The sequence below is a fragment of the Scleropages formosus genome, chromosome 18 (genome assembly GCF_900964775.1).
Source record: "Scleropages formosus chromosome 18, fSclFor1.1, whole genome shotgun sequence".
In the NCBI taxonomy this organism is placed as follows: Eukaryota; Metazoa; Chordata; class Actinopteri; order Osteoglossiformes; family Osteoglossidae; genus Scleropages; species Scleropages formosus.
The window spans coordinates 15500112-15508385 of NC_041823.1; the positions used below are offsets into that span (position 1 = coordinate 15500112).

The 8274-nt window shown below is 40.4% G+C and overlaps 1 protein-coding gene across 10 annotated transcripts in view; it reads right to left on the reverse strand.

The window, feature by feature from the left end:
* mef2d (myocyte enhancer factor 2d) overlaps window positions 1–3633 on the reverse strand; it is a 48153-nt gene extending 44520 nt beyond the window's left edge. For 5 of the 10 annotated variants that reach the window (XM_018739736.2, XM_018739735.2, XM_018739733.2 and 2 more), the window contains exon 1: window positions 3428–3631. The gene's annotated coding sequence lies outside the window, so the exon portion shown is untranslated. Of the gene's footprint in view, window positions 1–2742; window positions 3018–3196; window positions 3324–3427 lie in introns of those variants that run through there. The other 5 variants (XM_029259882.1, XM_029259881.1, XM_018739732.2 and 2 more) reach the window with 4 other exon arrangements.
* Between the last annotated feature and the right edge of the window lie 4641 nt (window positions 3634–8274).

The window sequence follows — 8274 nt, forward strand, 5'->3', positions numbered from 1 at the left end:
TTTAATAAATCAAAATTCAACCCACTGCTAAACATTTTATAACCCATGCAGGAGGAATAAATCCTAGAGACACTAAATCTAACAACCTGAATTATGACATGTGAAAGTACAGCCTCCTGAACAATCTAGGAAGTCAGCACAAGATCATAAATGGTTATATACAACTATTGCATGTAAACGCATAATTTTTGCTACTAACTAAATGGACTAGACTTCTGGTGATTCACCTGCAATGTTCTCATATTATACTTTTAATCGTTGCTAAGTAACAAACCTGATGCAAGGAGAGATCTAACTAACAGTACATGGGTCAGGCATCAGCTGTGCCGAAAAAAAAAGACCATGATGGGGCTATGGGCTGCAACAAGAAACTGAAATGGTTCAAATGGGGATGCATCCATTACAAAGGGTTGACATTTCAGCATGGAATATCTGTTTAGAGGGAAAAACTAGCAGGAACACTCAGAAGCAATCTGCTACAGTACTGTCTTCATCTGTTCACTGACATTAATATAAGGAAGCAAAAAGCAAAACAAAGCTAACAGGGCATTACAAAGATGTAGCTTCTTTCTCCTTATGTCATGCCTTCATGACAATAACTGCCTTACAACTAGCACCATAACAGCATATGGCTAGTTAAACAGAACCGCATTACAGCAAAGTTCTGGTATCAAAAAATTACTCAATTTTCTAGTGTGTAAGAGAGTTGAATTACATTTTGTTATAGCCACAAAAATTTCATTTTCAATAAATGAAAGAGAGAGATGATTGAAAGTCTGTACAAAAAGTGAAAACTCTTCCAAAAAAGCAATTAGCACATGTTTAGGGCATTGTTTCCTTAACTAATTTGTTAATCTTTTTGTCAGGTAGATAGCAATTAAACTTATGGAAACTACCACAGTGTTGTTTCAACATATTGTAAACTAAAGTAGCATGAAGAAATGACTCTTTAGTTAAGGGATTGGTCAGTTATTTTATCAGTTTACAAAGTGCTGTAATGTCACACAGCATGTTTTTCCCCTCATTTGCTGAACTGTTGTCTACTGATTTAGATACATCTCCATATAAATTGTCCTGTGTCCAGATAAACCTCTAAAATTAAACAAAATCCTTTGTCATGTCAGACCTTCTCATTCACATAATTTATTCAAGTCTGACATTATAAGCTAATGGATCAAAATTTCACACAAAACTAAGACATGATGGCATTCAACCAGTGACAGGAACCATGCAAAAAAAAAAGAAAAAAAAAACTGCCTAAGGCTGAGTTTCAAACAATAAAGTAGATCTTGTTTACAGCCAATAAGAGGTGCCTTAATGGGCTTTGTGATTCCTACTGAAGGGTGAATCCACATTAGTCATGCAATGGTTTCTCTGAAAACTACTTCAGAACTTGGAAGAGAATTATCAATTATTACTATTACAGTGAGGCCTGACTGGCTACAGTAACACATAGACTTTGCTTTCTTTGACAAAGAAACATTCTTTAAAACTGCCTATACATTTTACAGAGATTTAATAATGAATCTGACATTGGCAACAATGAAAACAAGCAGGAAATTCAGCACAAACTGTAGATCCTAGTCTGAAATTGGTTTGGTTTCAAAAGACGTGTCATGATATGGATTGCATCTTCAAAGGTTGCTGCCTGAGCTGCAGGGATGCCCCGCTGAGAATCACGACTCATGCCACCTGACTGCACTGCCACAGCACTCACTTGCTAATGATTGCATCTAGCAAAAGGCCAAGATGCATTCACTCATTTAGTCCCTTAATTCATCATTTTGCTTCATACACATCAAGCTTTTCAACTGTCTAATGAACCTTGCCCCATACTACAAAACCATTTTAAAAAAAAGTTGCCTGGAAAAGGGAGAAAAAACCTTTTTTTGAGAACTCACTTTCACAAACCTTTCTGCCTTTTCAAAGAATATCCTTATTCTGAATCGACAGAGCAAGGATAGCCCACTCTTTATTTCTTTATTTACTCTTTTGTGTCCTTTCTGCTGCTGTTCTGAGGGCTGCCACACAAAAATTTGTTGTATGGCATTGCATCAAAGACAAAATCTCTCATCATCTCAAAGGTTTAAACTGTTAATTTTTTAAGTGACCATGATGACCAAAGACTCCTATTCAGTAATGACAATAAATGAAAATATACCAAAAAAACACCACTTCAGGGTTGTGATCTCTGCCTTCACCTACAAATATAAATTAACTCTAAAAACAGATACACCCACCCGGCCTGTACTATGATTCTAATCTAAGTGTTCTTTACATCAGAACAACCGACCAGATCATCATGTATTTGCACGTATGTACTGAACCTGTTGAGTCCAAGTCGATTTATTTTGAGCAAAAAGCAAACGTCTCGTGGGCCAAGACAAGTGTCAGCGCGCAGCGAAGGAGTTTTGGAGCTGGAGTTGTCACACGGACGGAGTGACAGACTGACACTGACAGCGCGACCCGCGTCTCCCCTCCCCCCGTGCTGACATTACCGTCTCACCGCTGAGCGGCACCTTAGCCGGGCACCCCGCCGAGGCGTCGACCCATCTATCGACACAAGGCCACAAAGTGACTTAAACGTGATGATCGTCCACAAACTGACTCTGACTCCCCAACTCAAAGGAAAGAATACAAAACCCGCACAGAACAAGTAGTTCAACGGCAAAACTAGTATCGACTGAGTCGTACACCGTGCCAACGGAATTGAACAAGAAAACAAAAGTAAGAATACTTTACCACAGGGATGTCAGTGTAGCCTGCGTTAGCAGCTAGCAGCGGTGGTGTGTGGATGAAACGAGCGCGGGATAAAAGATGTGGGGTTAAAATATTTTACTGTTTTTTTTTTTTTTTCCCCTGTAGTGTAGCGAATAACTACCGAGTACCGAGAAGCAGGCAGGCTAGTCTGGTTAGTGGACACACGGTGACAGGGGACGGTGACATGTCTTCCCAGTTCGAGCCGCCTCAGAAATGTCACTTCACTTGTCTCCGCTGCTCGCGCCGCCAGTGTGTGTGGCAACGGACGCTCGCGCGGCTCTCTCTCTGCGCCCACGTCTGCTCGCGCTTCAACAACAGCGCGGTCCACCCAGTCACTCGTTAAAAACAGTAAACACGAGCGCGGAAAATAACTGACAAGACTTTAAAAAAATAACAATAATAAACACACGGGGGTACAGCGATAGTGGTGGCTAACCTCGCTCCAGATGACGGTGATGGCAGAAGTGATCGACCTGCGAAGCTGAAGTACACTGCGAAATAAGTCAAATAAAAACTAACACGTTTGGTTAGACGTCTAACCAGAACATGTATACAGGCGGCAACACCCCCGCCCCCCCCCCGAAATAATAACATTAACAATTGATCACTAGCTGGATGGCTGCTTAGCTAACTAGCCAAAACACAGTCCACTTAGTCAGAGACTTACCAATGGCTAGTGTATCCTCATTCGTGAACTAAACAGTAGAATGGCTTGATATGTCAGAACAGACGCAATAATAATTATGACATTAATAATAAGAAAGTTGTCAACGCCGGCATCAATTAAAATCCCCTTCTCGTTGTACCAGGTAGCTAGCCAGCTAGCTAGCTAACTACTTAGTTCAGTCAAAGGATACAATGTAGAAGTGTTGCGCAGTCTAACTTGATTGGAGCTGCTCTGTGACTGACATGTGAAAAGCCAATGAAAAGGGCGTTCTGATGTGGCTTTGCCAATCCGTAGAAATATGGGAGGGGGCAGATCTGGAGACGTTATAAGTAGGAGGAGGAAGCCCGAATGGGAGACATCATGTTTGGATGTAGAGTACGTATTCATCCGCCTTGTCAATTGGGTCTGAGAAGGAAACGTCTCAATTAAATACTCTTTCGTCGCCATTTATGCCTAATGTCTTCTGTTTGAGTTTTGCCTGAGTTCAAGATACACTTTTGTGTATCTGTGTCTCATTGTGAAGATTTTGCCTCCGCAGTCCAGCAAATAACACTTAAATACTTTCTGTAGCGTGTTTTGGAGAGGTTTTATTACCAGCTTTCGTGCATTATTAGGTCCTGTTCTTTTTGAATACAATTGAAGATCATATTAAGGAGAACATGGTATCAGCTGAGATACTCAAATGGGTTTTAATGTTAGCAGTGGCCACAAAACATTGGCTCTCTACTTTCAAGGACTTGGAATCTGCCCATTTTCAACAACCACTTTCCAAACGAGGGCCATAGTTATCCAGCACCTGTCTGAGGAAGTAGAGTTACACGATTGGCAGGATGCAAGTCCACCAAAGGTCTTTTGGTATAGTCACATTGGTGCGGCCAGTTTACAACAATCAAGTTTCACATGTCTTTGGACTGTGGGAGGAAACCGGAGCACCCACTGGAACATGTGGAAAACATGCAAGTTGCACACAGACTGAACTAGATTAAAACTCAGGTGTAAACTTTCAGCCAAGGAGGTTTGTGGCACCGCGCTACCTTTTGTGCTACCCCAAAAGGCAAATGAATTCAATTTTTTGGGGAGCTAGTAGAATTTGAACGCAATTCAGGATAAAATCGGGTTTGTTGACACGTGAGCATTGAATTCATCGCTCACAGCTTCTAATTTTAAAAAATCTAAATAGAAAACAGAAAATGGTTATTGTAATCATAGTGTCAATATGCCAGATGTACAGTATGTATATACTGTACATACATACAAAAGAACTATGTCAGAGGCCAGACCACTATAATCCTGTAGGCTGTTATATACAGAGGAAAACAAAAAGGCATCGCATTACTATTCACCAGCAGGCATTTGCTCTATGCAAAGCACATAAAGCCTGGTACAACTTTATACAAAATTTACCTAGAATAAAAACCTCTGTGATGCTGTTGCTAATAATCATTACTACTTATCAGCTACATTACCGCCCTTAAATGACAGTACATGGATGGTGTACAAGAAAACCATACACCGGAAAAATGTCCCAATTCCCTTGATGACGGTGAAATCAATAGCCAGACAAACTGATCACTGTGTCTGGTTATATATATTTACAGTTACAACTGAGTTTATTCATTTGAAACTTTTCCCCAAAGCTACTTACTTAATTGCATGTAAAGCTACTTACAACTATTTACCCATTTATACAGCTGGGTAATGTATGTAAGTGCTATTATTACATGTAGTGCATACTTAAATTCATTCATGCAGTGTGTAAAACTATTTTAACATGGTCCTCGAATTATATAACTCTGCAGCACGCAGTAAATCAAAAGTTACCTTGTTTGGGCAGTTTTCAAATCTGTTAACAAATTTGTGTTCCATACGAGTAAACTATGTTTTCAGCAATTCAGTACAGCTAAATATGACACTTATGTGTGACAGTGGTGTTTCGACACAATGTTCTTTACCAGTGTCTTTATGTTATAGTAAAATAACACACCAATTAACATGGGACTACTTTGTATTCCGTACGCGGAGGGACATCATGTGTTTACTGTGAGAAAGGAAGTAAAGCAGCAGAGTCGAGAGAAAATCGATCCTATTAAAACCATACTGCTTTGTTGCAGCGCGCGTGTACTTCAGAACATAGTGGCACTCCTACGTAAAACAGCTTGACTATAGTTTCCAGGACATAAGTAATACATCCCTAATTAAATAACATTTCGTGAGCTCCTTTCGTTCTCTACTGCAGCATGTACGTCAGAACTGCGTCACAGTGTTTGGAAGCTTCGCTCAACGTTGGGGATTTAAAGTGACAGGAGGGTAAAAGCAACCGTTGGAGAGCAGCTGCTCGAGGTAGTTTATAGGTATTGTTCGCTTTCCGTGAAAAAGTAAAGACGTTCAGATTACCTGCTGGTTCCCCCCGAATTCGGCTTTAAAAAGTCTATTTGCGTTTTGTTAATGAAGATACTTTCAGCAACTTTTTAAAATGTAACCCAAATGTGTTAGACGCAGGAAAAACACGTTGAGAAGTGAATGGCGTTAAGTTTCCTCGGTGCTAAGTAGGTATATATGGATAAAATGAGCCGCGAAAGGTCATCAGCGTGTTTTTTTTTCGGAATTATTTTGGTGATACCTGCTGTTGCTTAAAAGCGCAGTTCTGTGGCATTTATGTGTCATGTTGAGTGTGACTAACAGATCACATCTGGAGCTCGATACAAAGTTACACAGACAGCAGGTTGTCCGTGTCAAATGTTCCCGCCCACACGTCTTTAAAACTGTGTCCCTGCAACTCCCAGAGATTGAAATAGCTTCGGTCACGTGAAAGAATCAGACATAACATTTTTGAAAGTGTGAAAGATTCAAAAAGTGATGAGAGGAAAGTAATAACCAGGGGTCTTCATTGCCATCACTTGTACTCTACATTACAATGTATGTAGCTCCGGAAAAAGGTGTCAGATAAATAATTCTAGTCATAATAATAGGAATAAATGGAGGTTCCCGGCACTGCGAAACAGTGACATGTAAATGGCCAAGTTTCTCATTTTACATTTAGAAACATTTTAATACACCACTTTACGTTTTTGGATGCCGGAAACACACACAAGGAGCTGCCAGCTGTTGGATATTTGGGGGTTTATATTTTTATCCCCTTTTTTCAAGTTGACTTTCCAATTCTGGGGCTGGCAGCCAACAGCCCTTTAATAATAGTACTTATTTTTTTTTCCAAGTAAATTGCAGAAAGAGAGCATTAGACAAAGAGAAAGAAGTATAGTGAAGCGAGAGTGGGTTTGTGAGAACCAAGAGATTACACTGTGTTTTACTCTGTATATAAGGAGCTTAGGTTTTGCAGAGGAGAGATGCAGTAAACAGATGGGCAGCCTTTCACTCTCACTTAGATTGGCCATTTCCTCCAATTGGAGAGTTCTCAGTTTAGTCATTTTGGCACAGCAATTCGTGCATGCAGAAAAATACCAATCAATGAAACAGAAATAAATTTTAAGATACAATTTTTTTTTTAGGCTTTGTCTTTTGATGAAACTCACCGAGGGAGGCAATCTCCAAGTGCGGCAGATGGCAGCAATAAATACTGGCCCAGCACTGTTCCTTAAAAAAATCAAATAAATATGTGTAATTGATAAATAAATTATTTATTTATTTTTAAAGTAGTAACCTGCTATTATTCAGATTAGCTGTAGTTTGGATGCTAAGAGGAATGGCTCACAATCTTACTTTTTGCCACATAACCCATAGTGCTCTGGAGAATAGTGTCAACTGAGTTAAATGTTATATATTAAACACTAGACCAGACAAAACTTTTGCTATTCTTGTCATCCTAGTCACTTATTTACCTTAATTAATCACTTTAAAATATGTATATTATAGGAGTCAGCCTTGAAGTAAATGATTTTTTAAAAAGCTATTTTAGCACTGGGGGGTGCGGTGGTGCAGAGGACTTCACCAGGTCCTGCTCTTTGGTGGGTCTGTGGTTTGAGTCCCGCTTGGGGTGCCTTGCGACGGACTGGCGTCCCGTCCTGGGTGTGTCCCCTTCCCCTCCGGCCTTGTGTCCTGTGTTGCCGGGTCAGGCTCCGATTCACCGTGACCTCTGCTCGGGACAAGTGATTTCAGACAATGTGTGTGTATTTCAGCACTGTGTCAGTGGTCAGCATTTCCTGTAGTCAGACTGTGTGCGTTTTAATCTTGGTTTCGGCCAACTTTCATCCATTTGCTGACCAGAAACGATCACAAACAGGTGCTGTGTCCTCTGCCCACCCTTGAACTGAGAGCTGATTTGCAGCTCAAGCTAAACCCAGTGCCCCTTGTGACCTGATGACCTCACTCATCCTAAAGCAGAGGAAGTTGCATTGCAGGAGCTTGCAAGACATTGGAGAAGTCTCTTTGATATGTAAAATGACAGCTCTTTGCTAAGTCTGCTGCAAGCAGCATTCAGTACAGTGGTGTGGACCGTGCGCGCGCGCGTGTGTGTGTGTATGTGTGTGTGTGGTGGCGGCGGGTCACAGGGAAGCTACTGTAATCCTGCTTAATTCTCTTAATTTTGCCACACGTGGACTGTTGCCTCCACCTCTCACTTACTCCCACATATGTTCACCCAGGCATTATTATTATTAATATTTTACAATTATTCTTACATTACAAAAACTCTTCACGCACTTAAAGCTGAAGTTAGAAATAACAAACAAGTCTATTTAGAGAATATAGAAAAACAGTCTATTAGAATATGCTAAATGAATTAGCTGTGCACAGACTTGTGTCATTTAGGATGACACATCAGCTTTGTTGTTGATTCATGTTACACACTGCATCTTAAAATCAATATGTTTTTCATAATGTCAGTGTTGATA